Source organism: Cyanistes caeruleus, chromosome 4 (assembly GCF_971803275.1).
Source record: "Cyanistes caeruleus chromosome 4, bCyaCae1.hap1.1, whole genome shotgun sequence".
Lineage (NCBI taxonomy): Eukaryota > Metazoa > Chordata > Aves > Passeriformes > Paridae > Cyanistes > Cyanistes caeruleus.
In genome coordinates, this window is record NC_141704.1 from 84,012,840 (window position 1) to 84,030,253 (window position 17,414).

General features: G+C 57.3%; 2 long non-coding RNA genes across 2 annotated transcripts in view; both read left to right on the top strand.

The window, feature by feature from the left end:
• The window catches only part of LOC147653839 (uncharacterized), a 70,938-nt gene that overhangs the window by 25,341 nt on the left and 28,183 nt on the right, over positions 1 to 17,414 (top strand). The gene's annotated exons all lie outside the window — the stretch shown is intronic.
• Positions 7,363 to 14,425, top strand: LOC147653840 (uncharacterized). Its single transcript, XR_015285828.1, has 17 exons — positions 7,363 to 8,399; positions 8,481 to 8,522; positions 8,617 to 8,786; positions 8,870 to 8,948; positions 9,026 to 10,121; positions 10,203 to 10,244; positions 10,339 to 10,502; positions 10,586 to 10,664; positions 10,742 to 11,778; positions 11,860 to 11,901; positions 11,996 to 12,159; positions 12,243 to 12,321; positions 12,399 to 13,435; positions 13,517 to 13,558; positions 13,653 to 13,816; positions 13,900 to 13,978; positions 14,056 to 14,425. It is a non-coding gene; the product is annotated as an uncharacterized LOC147653840 (long non-coding RNA).

The following is a 17,414-nucleotide window of genomic DNA, read 5'->3' on the forward strand; positions in this document are numbered from 1 at the left end:
TTGTCTCAGCTCTCTTTCAGATGCGGACGGATGAAATCGGTGGCAGAGCGCCCCATCCAGGGTAAGGGGGTTCCCCTGAGAAGGTAAGTCAATGTTTGTCTTTGCAGGGCAACTGGAACCGGTCCCTGTGTTGTTACAGGTCTCCTCTTTGTCTTTATTTTTAGGAAATAGAGCTGGCTAGCAGCAGTCAAGGTGAAGCGGGCAAGGTGAGCGTTGACCGGTGGAGGGAGGCTGTTGTTATCGCTGGGCTCTCAGTTTCTGGTGCAACGCCAAGCGTCCCTTCTTGTTTGCATGCTTTAGGCGGTCCAGTCGCGTTTCGTCGAGACCCCGTCGCCAGCCGGCCGGCACGCCTGCTTCGCCGCTCCCGTGAGCCCTGCGGAAGCGTCACAGGGACCGCGTGACGGAGCCTTTTCCACGTAAAGGGGCCGTGTGGGTGGCCTTCAGGAAGGGGCCGAGGGCTTCCCGTGAGTTGGGGATGTCAGGAGGAGGAGCGAGGGCCTGTTCAAGTCTCAGCAACGCCACATTACTTTTTCTTCTCTTAACTCAGGCGCGCCCTGCGACGGCGCTGCCTGGTCCCGGCGTGGCCGTATCGTGCGGCCTCAGGACACGGCCGTTCGCAGGAGACCGTGAGTAGCGGAATTGTCGGGTTTTGGCCGACGCCCTGCACAGATCAGCTGCTGATTTTCTGTTTTATTTTTGGTAGCTGACGAAGAGACGACAGCCTGGCGATGGCAGGAACTTCCCGGGTAGCCAGGCGGCCTTCCTTGGCGCTCCATGTGGATCCTCCCCAGCGGGCATCCGAGAGCTGAGTCAAAGGCTACGACCCGCAGAGGGGATGAAAGCGGGGTGCCGGGTCGGGGCGGTTCAGGCTGTGGCGCCTTAGGCTGCACGGTGGGAGAGCCTCACTTTTGTTCACAGTGCTGAGGTGTGCAGGACAGAGCAGCCTCTGGGCGCGTCCTGTCACTCGTCCATCGTGCCTTCTGTGTCTTTTGTGCCTCCTGTGTTGTATGTGCTTTCCCTTATCCCTTCTGGGGGCTTACCAGAAACCCCAGCAACACTTATAACATCTCCAATCTCTGGGCTCCTCAGCTTGGCAGCTCTCAGAGGCCTTGGAATCGCGTCTCTTTGGACAAGCATCCGATTGGATGTCTTTTAGACCTCTTGTTCCGAGCTGTGTCAACAGCCGTGCGCCGCGAGGATCCATTGTTGCGGCTTAGGACTTGAAGAAACGCAAAGATAGGTAGAGGATTGCGGCCTTAAGATTCTTGGGCCTCCGTCTTGGGGGTTCCTGGAGTTTGTCATTCTGTCAGCATCTTCTTCCTCCCGGGTTCTGCGAGCTTCATCAGCTCGCCTTCATTCTCACCCAGCTCATCTTGTTCCGCATTCTCTCAGTCCTTGCGGCCGTTCTTGTGGCCCAGAATTTTGTCTCCCCATTGTGTCCCCTCGTCGGTTGTCTGGTGTGTCACGGGTGTCTGGGTGTAGTTGTCCCGGAGCTGCTCTGCCCTGCTGCCCAGCCTGGCTGTAGGTGTAAAAGGCCAAGTCCAAGGCCCCTGTAATTTGAAATTTGTGATGTAGGGTGTAGTTGGGGTCTAGAACATATCCCTAGAGCAACGCAAGATGTCTGGAGCTGTGAAGTTACCCTGCAGCACTTTGCCTTTTGTCTCAGCTCTCTTTCAGATGCGGACGGATGAAATCGGTGGCAGAGCGCCCCATCCAGGGTAAGGGGGTTCCCCCGAGAAGGTAAGTCAATGTTTGTCTTTGCAGGGCAACTGGAACCGGTCCCTGTGTTGTTACAGGTCTCCTCTTTGTCTTTATTTTTAGGAAATAGAGCCGGCTAGCAGCAGTCAAGGTGAAGCGGGCAAGGTGAGCGTTGACCGGTGGAGGGAGGCTGTTGTTATCGCTGGGCTCTCAGTTTCTGGTGCAACGCCAAGCGTCCCTTCTTGTTTGCATGCTTTAGGCGGTCCAGTCGCGTTTCGTCGAGACCCCGTCGCCAGCCGGCCGGCACGCCTGCTTCGCCGCTCCCGTGAGCCCTGCGGAAGCGTCACAGGGACCGCGTGACGGAGCCTTTTCCACGTAAAGGGGCCGTGTGGGTGGCCTTCAGGAAGGGGCCGAGGGCTTCCCGTGAGTTGGGGATGTCAGGAGGAGGAGCGAGGGCCTGTTCAAGTCTCAGCAACGCCACATTACTTTTTCTTCTCTTAACTCAGGCGCGCCCTGCAACGGCGCTGCCTGGTCCCGGCGTGGCCGTATCATGCGGCCTCAGGACACGGCCGTTCGCAGGAGACCGTGAGTAGCGGAATTGTCGGGTTTTGGCCGACGCCCTGCACAGATCAGCTGCTGATTTTCTGTTTTATTTTTGGTAGCTGACGAAGAGACGACAGCCTGGCGATGGCAGGAACTTCCCGGATAGCCAGGCGGCCTTCCTTGGCGCTCCGTGTGGATCCTCCCCAGCGGGCATCCGAGAGCTGAGTCAAAGGCTACGACCCGCAGAGGGGATGAAAGCGGGGTGCCGGGTCGGGGCGGTTCAGGCTGTGGCCCCTTAGGCTGCACGGTGGGAGAGCCTCACTTTTGTTCACAGTGCTGAGGTGTGCAGGACAGAGCAGCCTCTGGGCGCGTCGTGTCACTCGTCCATCGTGCCTTCTGTGTCTTTTGTGCCTCCTGTGTTGTATGTGCTTTCCCTTATCCCTTCTGGGGGCTTACCAGAAACCCCAGCAACACTTATAACATCTCCAATCTCTGGGCTCCTCAGCTTGGCAGCTCTCAGAGGCCTTGGAATCGCGTCTCTTTGGACAAGCATCCGATTGGATGTCTTTTAGACCTCTTGTTCCGAGCTGTGTCAACAGCCGTGCGCCGCGAGGATCCATTGTTGCGGCTTAGGACTTGAAGAAACGCAAAGATAGGTAGAGGATTGCGGCCATAAGATTCTTGGGCCTCCGTCTTGGCGGTTCCTGGAGTTTGTCATTCTGTCAGCATCTTCTTCCTCCCGGGTTCTGCGAGCTTCATCAGCTCGCCTTCATTCTCACCCGGCTCATCTCATTCCGCATTCTCTCAGTCCTTGTGGCCGTCCTTGTGGCCCAGAGTTTTGTCTCCCCATTGTGTCCCCTCGTCCGTTGTGTGGTGTGTCACGGGTGTCTGGGTGTAGTTGTCCCGGAGCTGCTCTGCCCTGCTGCCCAGCCTGGCTGTAGGTGTAAAAGGCCAAGTCCAAGGCAATTTGTGACTGAAATTTGTGATGTAATTTGAAATTTGTAATGTCAGTTGTAGTTAGAGTCTAGAACATATCCCTAGAGCAACGCAAGATGTCTGGAGCTGTGAAGTTACCCTGCAGCACTTTGCCTTTTGTCTCAGCTCTCTTTCAGATGCGGACGGATGAAATCGGTGGCAGAGCGCCCCATCCAGGGTAAGGGGGTTCCCCTGAGAAGGTAAGTCAATGTTTGTCTTTGCAGGGCAACTGGAACCGGTCCCTGTGTTGTTACAGGTCTCCTCTTTGTCTTTATTTTTAGGAAATAGAGCTGGCTAGCAGCAGTCAAGGTGAAGCGGGCAAGGTGAGCGTTGACCGGTGGAGGGAGGCTGTTGTTATCGCTGGGCTCTCAGTTTCTGGTGCAACGCCAAGCGTCCCTTCTTGTTTGCATGCTTTAGGCGGTCCAGTCGCGTTTCGTCGAGACCCCGTCGCCAGCCGGCCGGCACGCCTGCTTCGCCGCTCCCGTGAGCCCTGCGGAAGCGTCACAGGGACCGCGTGACGGAGCCTTTTCCACGTAAAGGGGCCGTGTGGGTGGCCTTCAGGAAGGGGCCGAGGGCTTCCCGTGAGTTGGGGATGTCAGGAGGAGGAGCGAGGGCCTGTTCAAGTCTCAGCAACGCCACATTACTTTTTCTTCTCTTAACTCAGGCGCGCCCTGCGACGGCGCTGCCTGGTCCCGGCGTGGCCGTATCGTGCGGCCTCAGGACACGGCCGTTCGCAGGAGACCGTGAGTAGCGGAATTGTCGGGTTTTGGCCGACGCCCTGCACAGATCAGCTGCTGATTTTCTGTTTTATTTTTGGTAGCTGACGAAGAGACGACAGCCTGGCGATGGCAGGAACTTCCCGGGTAGCCAGGCGGCCTTCCTTGGCGCTCCGTGTGGATCCTCCCCAGCGGGCATCCGAGAGCTGAGTCAAAGGCTACGACCCGCAGAGGGGATGAAAGCGGGGTGCCGGGTCGGGGCGGTTCAGGCTGTGGCGCCTTAGGCTGCACGGTGGGAGAGCCTCACTTTTGTTCACAGTGCTGAGGTGTGCAGGACAGAGCAGCCTCTGGGCGCGTCCTGTCACTCGTCCATCGTGCCTTCTGTGTCTTTTGTGCCTCCTGTGTTGTATGTGCTTTCCCTTATCCCTTCTGGGGGCTTACCAGAAACCCCAGCAACACTTATAACATCTCCAATCTCTGGGCTCCTCAGCTTGGCAGCTCTCAGAGGCCTTGGAATCGCGTCTCTTTGGACAAGCATCCGATTGGATGTCTTTTAGACCTCTTGTTCCGAGCTGTGTCAACAGCCGTGCGCCGCGAGGATCCATTGTTGCGGCTTAGGACTTGAAGAAACGCAAAGATAGGTAGAGGATTGCGGCCTTAAGATTCTTGGGCCTCCGTCTTGGGGGTTCCTGGAGTTTGTCATTCTGTCAGCATCTTCTTCCTCCCGGGTTCTGCGAGCTTCATCAGCTCGCCTTCATTCTCACCCAGCTCATCTTGTTCCGCATTCTCTCAGTCCTTGCGGCCGTTCTTGTGGCCCAGAATTTTGTCTCCCCATTGTGTCCCCTCGTCGGTTGTCTGGTGTGTCACGGGTGTCTGGGTGTAGTTGTCCCGGAGCTGCTCTGCCCTGCTGCCCAGCCTGGCTGTAGGTGTAAAAGGCCAAGTCCAAGGCCCCTGTAATTTGAAATTTGTGATGTAGGGTGTAGTTGGGGTCTAGAACATATCCCTAGAGCAACGCAAGATGTCTGGAGCTGTGAAGTTACCCTGCAGCACTTTGCCTTTTGTCTCAGCTCTCTTTCAGATGCGGACGGATGAAATCGGTGGCAGAGCGCCCCATCCAGGGTAAGGGGGTTCCCCCGAGAAGGTAAGTCAATGTTTGTCTTTGCAGGGCAACTGGAACCGGTCCCTGTGTTGTTACAGGTCTCCTCTTTGTCTTTATTTTTAGGAAATAGAGCCGGCTAGCAGCAGTCAAGGTGAAGCGGGCAAGGTGAGCGTTGACCGGTGGAGGGAGGCTGTTGTTATCGCTGGGCTCTCAGTTTCTGGTGCAACGCCAAGCGTCCCTTCTTGTTTGCATGCTTTAGGCGGTCCAGTCGCGTTTCGTCGAGACCCCGTCGCCAGCCGGCCGGCACGGCACGCCTGCTTCGCCGCTCCCGTGAGCCCTGCGGAAGCGTCACAGGGGACCGCGTGACGGAGCCTTTTCCACGTAAAGGGGCCGTGTGGGTGGCCTTCAGGAAGGGGCCGAGGGCTTCCCGTGAGTTGGGGATGTCGGGAGGAGGAGAGAGGGCCTGTTCAAGTCTCAGCAACGCCACATCACTTTTTCTTCTCTTAACTCAGGCGCGCCCTGCGACGACGCTGCCTGGTCCCGGCGTGGCCGTATCGTGCGGCCTCAGGACACGGCCGTTCGCAGGAGACCGTGAGTAGCGGAATTGTCGGGTTTTGGCCGACGCCCTGCACAGATCAGCTGCTGATTTTCTGTTTTATTTTTGGTAGCTGACGGAGAGACGACAGCCTGGCGATGGCAGGAACTTCCTGGATAGCCAGGCGGCCTTCCTTGGCGCTCCGTGTGGATCCTCCCCAGCGGGCATCCGAGAGCTGAGTCAAAGGCTACGACCCGCAGAGGGGATGAAAGCGGGGTGCCGGGTCGGGGCGGTTCAGGCTGTGGCGCCTTAGGCTGCACGGTGGGAGAGCCTCACTTTTGTTCACAGTGCTGAGGTGTGCAGGACAGAGCAGCCTCTGGGCGCGTCCTGTCACTCGTCCATCGTGCCTTCTGTGTCTTTTGTGCCTCCTGTGTTGTATGTGCTTTCCCTTATCCCTTCTGGGGGCTTACCAGAAACCCCAGCAACACTTATAACATCTCCAATCTCTGGGCTCCTCAGCTTGGCAGCTCTCAGAGGCCTTGGAATCGCGTCTCTTTGGACAAGCATCCGATTGGATGTCTTTTAGACCTCTTGTTCCGAGCTGTGTCAACAGCCGTGCGCCGCGAGGATCCATTGTTGCGGCTTAGGACTTGAAGAAACGCAAAGATAGGTAGAGGATTGCGGCCTTAAGATTCTTGGGCCTCCGTCTTGGCGGTTCCTGGAGTTTGTCATTCTGTCAGCATCTTCTTCCTCCCGGGTTCTGCGAGCTTCATCAGCTCGCCTTCATTCTCACCCGGCTCATCTTGTTCCGCATTCTCTCAGTCCTTGCGGCCGTTCTTGTGGCCCAGAATTTTGTCTCCCCATTGTGTCCCCTCGTCGGTTGTCTGGTGTGTCACGGGTGTCTGGGTGTAGTTGTCCCGGAGCTGCTCTGCCCTGCTGCCCAGCCTGGCTGTAGGTGTAAAAGGCCAAGTCCAAGGCCCCTGTAATTTGAAATTTGTGATGTAGGGTGTAGTTGGGGTCTAGAACATATCCCTAGAGCAACGCAAGATGTCTGGAGCTGTGAAGTTACCCTGCAGCACTTTGCCTTTTGTCTCAGCTCTCTTTCAGATGCGGACGGATGAAATCGGTGGCAGAGCGCCCCATCCAGGGTAAGGGGGTTCCCCTGAGAAGGTAAGTCAATGTTTGTCTTTGCAGGGCAACTGGAACCGGTCCCTGTGTTGTTACAGGTCTCCTCTTTGTCTTTATTTTTAGGAAATAGAGCCGGCTAGCAGCAGTCAAGGTGAAGCGGGCAAGGTGAGCGTTGACCGGTGGAGGGAGGCTGTTGTTATCGCTGGGCTCTCAGTTTCTGGTGCAACGCCAAGCGTCCCTTCTTGTTTGCATGCTTTAGGCGGTCCAGTCGCGTTTCGTCGAGACCCCGTCGCCAGCCGGCCGGCACGGCACGCCTGCTTCGCCGCTCCCGTGAGCCCTGCGGAAGCGTCACAGGGGACCGCGTGACGGAGCCTTTTCCACGTAAAGGGGCCGTGTGGGTGGCCTTCAGGAAGGGGCCGAGGGCTTCCCGTGAGTTGGGGATGTCGGGAGGAGGAGCGAGGGCCTGTTCAAGTCTCAGCAACGCCACATCACTTTTTCTTCTCTTAACTCAGGCGCGCCCTGCGACGACGCTGCCTGGTCCCGGCGTGGCCGTATCGTGCGGCCTCAGGACACGGCCGTTCGCAGGAGACCGTGAGTAGCGGAATTGTCGGGTTTTGGCCGACGCCCTGCACAGATCAGCTGCTGATTTTCTGTTTTATTTTTGGTAGCTGACGGAGAGACGACAGCCTGGCGATGGCAGGAACTTCCTGGATAGCCAGGCGGCCTTCCTTGGCGCTCCGTGTGGATCCTCCCCAGCGGGCATCCGAGAGCTGAGTCAAAGGCTACGACCCGCAGAGGGGATGAAAGCGGGGTGCCGGGTCGGGGCGGTTCAGGCTGTGGCGCCTTAGGCTGCACGGTGGGAGAGCCTCACTTTTGTTCACAGTGCTGAGGTGTGCAGGACAGAGCAGCCTCTGGGCGCGTCGTGTCACTCGTCCATCGTGCCTTCTGTGTCTTTTGTGCCTCCTGTGTTGTATGTGCTTTCCCTTATCCCTTCTGGGGGCTTACCAGAAACCCCAGCAACACTTATAACATCTCCAATCTCTGGGCTCCTCAGCTTGGCAGCTCTCAGAGGCCTTGGAATCGCGTCTCTTTGGACAAGCATCCGATTGGATGTCTTTTAGACCTCTTGTTCCGAGCTGTGTCAACAGCCGTGCGCCGCGAGGATCCATTGTTGCGGCTTAGGACTTGAAGAAACGCAAAGATAGGTAGAGGATTGCAGCCTTAAGATTCTTGGGCCTCCGTCTTGGCGGTTCCTGGAGTTTGTCATTCTGTCAGCATCTTCTTCCTCCCGGGTTCTGCGAGCTTCATCAGCTCGCCTTCATTCTCACCCGGCTCATCTTGTTCCGCATTCTCTCAGTCCTTGCGGCCGTTCTTGTGGCCCAGAATTTTGTCTCCCCATTGTGTCCCCTCGTCGGTTGTCTGGTGTGTCACGGGTGTCTGGGTGTAGTTGTCCCGGAGCTGCTCTGCCCTGCTGCCCAGCCTGGCTGTAGGTGTAAAAGGCCAAGTCCAAGGCCCCTGTAATTTGAAATTTGTGATGTAGGGTGTAGTTGGGGTCTAGAACATATCCCTAGAGCAACGCAAGATGTCTGGAGCTGTGAAGTTACCCTGCAGCACTTTGCCTTTTGTCTCAGCTCTCTTTCAGATGCGGACGGATGAAATCGGTGGCAGAGCGCCCCATCCAGGGTAAGGGGGTTCCCCCGAGAAGGTAAGTCAATGTTTGTCTTTGCAGGGCAACTGGAACCGGTCCCTGTGTTGTTACAGGTCTCCTCTTTGTCTTTATTTTTAGGAAATAGAGCCGGCTAGCAGCAGTCAAGGTGAAGCGGGCAAGGTGAGCGTTGACCGGTGGAGGGAGGCTGTTGTTATCGCTGGGCTCTCAGTTTCTGGTGCAACGCCAAGCGTCCCTTCTTGTTTGCGTGCTTTAGGCGGTCCAGTCGCGTTTCGTCGAGACCCCGTCGCCAGCCGGCCGGCACGGCACGCCTGCTTCGCCGCTCCCGTGAGCCCTGCGGAAGCGTCACAGGGGACCGCGTGACGGAGCCTTTTCCACGTAAAGGGGCCGTGTGGGTGGCCTTCAGGAAGGGGCCGAGGGCTTCCCGTGAGTTGGGGATGTCGGGAGGAGGAGCGAGGGCCTGTTCAAGTCTCAGCAACGCCACATCACTTTTTCTTCTCTTAACTCAGGCGCGCCCTGCGACGACGCTGCCTGGTCCCGACGTGGCCGTATCGTGCGGCCTCAGGACACGGCCGTTCGCAGGAGACCGTGAGTAGCGGAATTGTCGGGTTTTGGCCGACGCCCTGCACAGATCAGCTGCTGATTTTCTGTTTTATTTTTGGTAGCTGACGGAGAGACGACAGCCTGGCGATGGCAGGAACTTCCTGGATAGCCAGGCGGCCTTCCTTGGCGCTCCGTGTGGATCCTCCCCAGCGGGCATCCGAGAGCTGAGTCAAAGGCTACGACCCGCAGAGGGGATGAAAGCGGGGTGCCGGGTCGGGACTTGTGACCTGGGATATCTGAGTCAGCTTTGGGGACGGGGAGGTCCAGGCTGTGGCCCCTTAAGCCGCACGGTGGGAGAGCCTCACTTTTGTTCACCGTGCTGAGGTGTGCAGGACAGAGCAGCCTCTGGGCGCGTCGTGTCACTCGTCCATCGTGCCTTCTGTGTCTTTTGTGCCTCCTGTGTTGTATGTGCCTTCCCTTATCCCTTCTGGGGGCTTACCAGAAACCCCAGCAACACTTATAACATCTCCAATCTCTGGGCTCCTCGGCTCGGCAGCTCTCAGAGGCCTTGGAATCGCGTCTCTCTTGACAAGCATCCGATTGGATGTCTTTTAGACCTCTTGTTCCGAGCTGTGTCAACAGCCGTGCGCCGCGAGGATCCATTGTTGCGGCTTAGGACTTGAAGAAACGCAAAGATAGGTAGAGGATTGCGGCCATAAGATTCTTGGGCCTCCGTCTTGGCGGTTCCTGGAGTTTGTCATTCTGTCAGCATCTTCTTCCTCCCGGGTTCTGCGAGCTTCATCAGCTCGCCTTCATTCTCACCCGGCTCATCTCATTCCGCATTCTCTCAGTCCTTGTGGCCGTCCTTGTGGCCCAGAGTTTTGTCTCCCCATTGTGTCCCCTCGTCGGTTGTCTGGTGTGTCACGGGTGTCTGGGTGTAGTTGTCCCGGAGCTGCTCTGCCCTGCTGCCCAGCCTGGCTGTAGGTGTAAAAGGCCAAGTCCAAGGCAATTTGTGACTGAAATTTGTGATGTAATTTGAAATTTGTAATGTCAGTTGTAGTTAGAGTCTAGAACATATCCCTAGAGCAACGCAAGATGTCTGGAGCTGTGAAGTTACCCTGCAGCACTTTGACTTTTGTCTCAGCTCTCTTTCAGATGCGGACGGATGAAATCGGTGGCAGAGCGCCCCATCCAGGGTAAGGGGGTTCCCCTGAGAAGGTAAGTCAATGTTTGTCTTTGCAGGGCAACTGGAACCGGTCCCTGTGTTGTTACAGGTCTCCTCTTTGTCTTTATTTTTAGGAAATAGAGCCGGCTAGCAGCAGTCAAGGTGAAGCGGGCAAGGTGAGCGTTGACCGGTGGAGGGAGGCTGTTGTTATCGCTGGGCTCTCAGTTTCTGGTGCAACGCCAAGCGTCCCTTCTTGTTTGCATGCTTTAGGCGGTCCAGTCGCGTTTCGTCGAGACCCCGTCGCCAGCCGGTCGGCACGCCTGCTTCGCCGCTCCCGTGAGCCCTGCGGAAGCGTCACAGGGACCGCGTGACGGAGCCTTTTCCACGTAAAGGGGCCGTGTGGGTGGCCTTCAGGAAGGGGCCGAGGGCTTCCCGTGAGTTGGGGATGTCAGGAGGAGGAGCGAGGGCCTGTTCAAGTCTCAGCAACGCCACATTACTTTTTCTTCTCTTAACTCAGGCGCGCCCTGCGACGGCGCTGCCTGGTCCCGGCGTGGCCGTATCGTGCGGCCTCAGGACACGGCCGTTCGCAGGAGACCGTGAGTAGCGGAATTGTCGGGTTTTGGCCGACGCCCTGCACAGATCAGCTGCTGATTTTCTGTTTTATTTTTGGTAGCTGACGAAGAGACGACAGCCTGGCGATGGCAGGAACTTCCCGGGTAGCCAGGCGGCCTTCCTTGGCGCTCCGTGTGGATCCTCCCCAGCGGGCATCCGAGAGCTGAGTCAAAGGCTACGACCCGCAGAGGGGATGAAAGCGGGGTGCCGGGTCGGGGCGGTTCAGGCTGTGGCCCCTTAGGCTGCACGGTGGGAGAGCCTCACTTTTGTTCACAGTGCTGAGGTGTGCAGGACAGAGCAGCCTCTGGGCGCGTCCTGTCACTCGTCCATCGTGCCTTCTGTGTCTTTTGTGCCTCCTGTGTTGTATGTGCCTTCCCTTATCCCTTCTGGGGGCTTACCAGAAACCCCAGCAACACTTATAACATCTCCAATCTCTGGGCTCCTCAGCTTGGCAGCTCTCAGAGGCCTTGGAATCGCGTCTCTTTGGACAAGCATCCGATTGGATGTCTTTTAGACCTCTTGTTCCGAGCTGTGTCAACAGCCGTGCGCCGCGAGGATCCATTGTTGCGGCTTAGGACTTGAAGAAACGCAAAGATAGGTAGAGGATTGCGGCCATAAGATTCTTGGGCCTCCGTCTTGGCGGTTCCTGGAGTTTGTCATTCTGTCAGCATCTTCTTCCTCCCGGGTTCTGCGAGCTTCATCAGCTCGCCTTCATTCTCACCCGGCTCATCTTGTTCCGCATTCTCTCAGTCCTTGCGGCCGTTCTTGTGGCCCAGAATTTTGTCTCCCCATTGTGTCCCCTCGTCGGTTGTCTGGTGTGTCACGGGTGTCTGGGTGTAGTTGTCCCGGAGCTGCTCTGCCCTGCTGCCCAGCCTGGCTGTAGGTGTAAAAGGCCAAGTCCAAGGCCCCTGTAATTTGAAATTTGTGATGTAGGGTGTAGTTGGGGTCTAGAACATATCCCTAGAGCAACGCAAGATGTCTGGAGCTGTGAAGTTACCCTGCAGCACTTTGCCTTTTGTCTCAGCTCTCTTTCAGATGCGGACGGATGAAATCGGTGGCAGAGCGCCCCATCCAGGGTAAGGGGGTTCCCCTGAGAAGGTAAGTCAATGTTTGTCTTTGCAGGGCAACTGGAACCGGTCCCTGTGTTGTTACAGGTCTCCTCTTTGTCTTTATTTTTAGGAAATAGAGCCGGCTAGCAGCAGTCAAGGTGAAGCGGGCAAGGTGAGCGTTGACCGGTGGAGGGAGGCTGTTGTTATCGCTGGGCTCTCAGTTTCTGGTGCAACGCCAAGCGTCCCTTCTTGTTTGCATGCTTTAGGCGGTCCAGTCGCGTTTCGTCGAGACCCCGTCGCCAGCCGGCCGGCACGCCTGCTTCGCCACTCCCGTGAGCCCTGCGGAAGCGTCACAGGGACCGCGTGACGGAGCCTTTTCCACGTAAAGGGGCCGTGTGGGTGGCCTTCAGGAAGGGGCCGAGGGCTTCCCGTGAGTTGGGGATGTCAGGAGGAGGAGCGAGGGCCTGTTCAAGTCTCAGCAACGCCACATTACTTTTTCTTCTCTTAACTCAGGCGCGCCCTGCGACGGCGCTGCCTGGTCCCGGCGTGGCCGTATCGTGCGGCCTCAGGACACGGCCGTTCGCAGGAGACCGTGAGTAGCGGAATTGTCGGGTTTTGGCCGACGCCCTGCACAGATCAGCTGCTGATTTTCTGTTTTATTTTTGGTAGCTGACGAAGAGACGACAGCCTGGCGATGGCAGGAACTTCCCGGGTAGCCAGGCGGCCTTCCTTGGCGCTCCGTGTGGATCCTCCCCAGCGGGCATCCGAGAGCTGAGTCAAAGGCTACGACCCGCAGAGGGGATGAAAGCGGGGTGCCGGGTCGGGGCGGTTCAGGCTGTGGCCCCTTAGGCTGCACGGTGGGAGAGCCTCACTTTTGTTCACAGTGCTGAGGTGTGCAGGACAGAGCAGCCTCTGGGCGCGTCCTGTCACTCGTCCATCGTGCCTTCTGTGTCTTTTGTGCCTCCTGTGTTGTATGTGCTTTCCCTTATCCCTTCTGGGGGCTTACCAGAAACCCCAGCAACACTTATAACATCTCCAATCTCTGGGCTCCTCAGCTTGGCAGCTCTCAGAGGCCTTGGAATCGCGTCTCTTTGGACAAGCATCCGATTGGATGTCTTTTAGACCTCTTGTTCCGAGCTGTGTCAACAGCCGTGCGCCGCGAGGATCCATTGTTGCGGCTTAGGACTTGAAGAAACGCAAAGATAGGTAGAGGATTGCGGCCATAAGATTCTTGGGCCTCCGTCTTGGCGGTTCCTGGAGTTTGTCATTCTGTCAGCATCTTCTTCCTCCCGGGTTCTGCGAGCTTCATCAGCTCGCCTTCATTCTCACCCGGCTCATCTTGTTCCGCATTCTCTCAGTCCTTGCGGCCGTTCTTGTGGCCCAGAATTTTGTCTCCCCATTGTGTCCCCTCGTCGGTTGTCTGGTGTGTCACGGGTGTCTGGGTGTAGTTGTCCCGGAGCTGCTCTGCCCTGCTGCCCAGCCTGGCTGTAGGTGTAAAAGGCCAAGTCCAAGGCCCCTGTAATTTGAAATTTGTGATGTAGGGTGTAGTTGGGGTCTAGAACATATCCCTAGAGCAACGCAAGATGTCTGGAGCTGTGAAGTTACCCTGCAGCACTTTGCCTTTTGTCTCAGCTCTCTTTCAGATGCGGACGGATGAAATCGGTGGCAGAGCGCCCCATCCAGGGTAAGGGGGTTCCCCTGAGAAGGTAAGTCAATGTTTGTCTTTGCAGGGCAACTGGAACCGGTCCCTGTGTTGTTACAGGTCTCCTCTTTGTCTTTATTTTTAGGAAATAGAGCCGGCTAGCAGCAGTCAAGGTGAAGCGGGCAAGGTGAGCGTTGACCGGTGGAGGGAGGCTGTTGTTATCGCTGGGCTCTCAGTTTCTGGTGCAACGCCAAGCGTCCCTTCTTGTTTGCATGCTTTAGGCGGTCCAGTCGCGTTTCGTCGAGACCCCGTCGCCAGCCGGCCGGCACGCCTGCTTCGCCGCTCCCGTGAGCCCTGCGGAAGCGTCACAGGGACCGCGTGACGGAGCCTTTTCCACGTAAAGGGGCCGTGTGGGTGGCCTTCAGGAAGGGGCCGAGGGCTTCCCGTGAGTTGGGGATGTCAGGAGGAGGAGCGAGGGCCTGTTCAAGTCTCAGCAACGCCACATTACTTTTTCTTCTCTTAACTCAGGCGCGCCCTGCGACGGCGCTGCCTGGTCCCGGCGTGGCCGTATCGTGCGGCCTCAGGACACGGCCGTTCGCAGGAGACCGTGAGTAGCGGAATTGTCGGGTTTTGGCCGACGCCCTGCACAGATCAGCTGCTGATTTTCTGTTTTATTTTTGGTAGCTGACGAAGAGACGACAGCCTGGCGATGGCAGGAACTTCCCGGGTAGCCAGGCGGCCTTCCTTGGCGCTCCGTGTGGATCCTCCCCAGCGGGCATCCGAGAGCTGAGTCAAAGGCTACGACCCGCAGAGGGGATGAAAGCGGGGTGCCGGGTCGGGGCGGTTCAGGCTGTGGCCCCTTAGGCTGCACGGTGGGAGAGCCTCACTTTTGTTCACAGTGCTGAGGTGTGCAGGACAGAGCAGCCTCTGGGCGCGTCCTGTCACTCGTCCATCGTGCCTTCTGTGTCTTTTGTGCCTCCTGTGTTGTATGTGCTTTCCCTTATCCCTTCTGGGGGCTTACCAGAAACCCCAGCAACACTTATAACATCTCCAATCTCTGGGCTCCTCAGCTTGGCAGCTCTCAGAGGCCTTGGAATCGCGTCTCTTTGGACAAGCATCCGATTGGATGTCTTTTAGACCTCTTGTTCCGAGCTGTGTCAACAGCCGTGCGCCGCGAGGATCCATTGTTGCGGCTTAGGACTTGAAGAAACGCAAAGATAGGTAGAGGATTGCGGCCATAAGATTCTTGGGCCTCCGTCTTGGCGGTTCCTGGAGTTTGTCATTCTGTCAGCATCTTCTTCCTCCCGGGTTCTGCGAGCTTCATCAGCTCGCCTTCATTCTCACCCGGCTCATCTTGTTCCGCATTCTCTCAGTCCTTGCGGCCGTTCTTGTGGCCCAGAATTTTGTCTCCCCATTGTGTCCCCTCGTCGGTTGTCTGGTGTGTCACGGGTGTCTGGGTGTAGTTGTCCCGGAGCTGCTCTGCCCTGCTGCCCAGCCTGGCTGTAGGTGTAAAAGGCCAAGTCCAAGGCCCCTGTAATTTGAAATTTGTGATGTAGGGTGTAGTTGGGGTCTAGAACATATCCCTAGAGCAACGCAAGATGTCTGGAGCTGTGAAGTTACCCTGCAGCACTTTGCCTTTTGTCTCAGCTCTCTTTCAGATGCGGACGGATGAAATCGGTGGCAGAGCGCCCCATCCAGGGTAAGGGGGTTCCCCTGAGAAGGTAAGTCAATGTTTGTCTTTGCAGGGCAACTGGAACCGGTCCCTGTGTTGTTACAGGTCTCCTCTTTGTCTTTATTTTTAGGAAATAGAGCCGGCTAGCAGCAGTCAAGGTGAAGCGGGCAAGGTGAGCGTTGACCGGTGGAGGGAGGCTGTTGTTATCGCTGGGCTCTCAGTTTCTGGTGCAACGCCAAGCGTCCCTTCTTGTTTGCATGCTTTAGGCGGTCCAGTCGCGTTTCGTCGAGACCCCGTCGCCAGCCGGCCGGCACGGCACGCCTGCTTCGCCGCTCCCGTGAGCCCTGCGGAAGCGTCACAGGGGACCGCGTGACGGAGCCTTTTCCACGTAAAGGGGCCGTGTGGGTGGCCTTCAGGAAGGGGCCGAGGGCTTCCCGTGAGTTGGGGATGTCGGGAGGAGGAGCGAGGGCCTGTTCAAGTCTCAGCAACGCCACATCACTTTTTCTTCTCTTAACTCAGGCGCGCCCTGCGACGGCGCTGCCTGGTCCCGGCGTGGCCGTATCGTGCGGCCTCAGGACACGGCCGTTCGCAGGAGACCGTGAGTAGCGGAATTGTCGGGTTTTGGCCGACGCCCTGCACAGATCAGCTGCTGATTTTCTGTTTTATTTTTGGTAGCTGACGGAGAGACGACAGCCTGGCGATGGCAGGAACTTCCTGGATAGCCAGGCGGCCTTCCTTGGCGCTCCGTGTGGATCCTCCCCAGCGGGCATCCGAGAGCTGAGTCAAAGGCTACGACCCGCAGAGGGGATGAAAGCGGGGTGCCGGGTCGGGACTTGTGACCTGGGATATCTGAGTCAGCTTTGGGGACGGGGAGGTCCAGGCTGTGGCCCCTTAAGCCGCACGGTGGGAGAGCCTCACTTTTGTTCACCGTGCTGAGGTGTGCAGGACAGAGCAGCCTCTGGGCGCGTCGTGTCACTCGTCCATCGTGCCTTCTGTGTCTTTTGTGCCTCCTGTGTTGTATGTGCCTTCCCTTATCCCTTCTGGGGGCTTACCAGAAACCCCAGCAACACTTATAACATCTCCAATCTCTGGGCTCCTCGGCTCGGCAGCTCTCAGAGGCCTTGGAATCGCGTCTCTCTTGACAAGCATCCGATTGGATGTCTTTTAGACCTCTTGTTCCGAGCTGTGTCAACAGCCGTGCGCCGCGAGGATCCATTGTTGCGGCTTAGGACTTGAAGAAACGCAAAGATAGGTAGAGGATTGCGGCCATAAGATTCTTGGGCCTCCGTCTTGGCGGTTCCTGGAGTTTGTCATTCTGTCAGCATCTTCTTCCTCCCGGGTTCTGCGAGCTTCATCAGCTCGCCTTCATTCTCACCCGGCTCATCTCATTCCGCATTCTCTCAGTCCTTGCGGCCGTTCTTGTGGCCCAGAATTTTGTCTCCCCATTGTGTCCCCTCGTCGGTTGTCTGGTGTGTCACGGGTGTCTGGGTGTAGTTGTCCCGGAGCTGCTCTGCCCTGCTGCCCAGCCTGGCTGTAGGTGTAAAAGGCCAAGTCCAAGGCAATTTGTGACTGAAATTTGTGATGTAATTTGAAATTTGTAATGTCAGTTGTAGTTAGAGTCTAGAACATATCCCTAGAGCAACGCAAGATGTCTGGAGCTGTGAAGTTACCCTGCAGCACTTTGCCTTTTGTCTCAGCTCTCTTTCAGATGCGGACGGATGAAATCGGTGGCAGAGCGCCCCATCCAGGGTAAGGGGGTTCCCCTGAGAAGGTAAGTCAATGTTTGTCTTTGCAGGGCAACTGGAACCGGTCCCTGTGTTGTTACAGGTCTCCTCTTTGTCTTTATTTTTAGGAAATAGAGCTGGCTAGCAGCAGTCAAGGTGAAGCGGGCAAGGTGAGCGTTGACCGGTGGAGGGAGGCTGTTGTTATCGCTGGGCTCTCAGTTTCTGGTGCAACGCCAAGCGTCCCTTCTTGTTTGCATGCTTTAGGCGGTCCAGTCGCGTTTCGTCGAGACCCCGTCGCCAGCCGGCCGGCACGCCTGCTTCGCCGCTCCCGTGAGCCCTGCGGAAGCGTCACAGGGACCGCGTGACGGAGCCTTTTCCACGTAAAGGGGCCGTGTGGGTGGCCTTCAGGAAGGGGCCGAGGGCTTCCCGTGAGTTGGGGATGTCGGGAGGAGGAGCGAGGGCCTGTTCAAGTCTCAGCAACGCCACATTACTTTTTCTTCTCTTAACTCAGGCGCGCCCTGCAACGGCGCTGCCTGGTCCCGGCGTGGCCGTATCGTGCGGCCTCAGGACACGGCCGTTCGCAGGAGACCGTGAGTAGCGGAATTGTCGGGTTTTGGCCGACGCCCTGCACAGATCAGCTGCTGATT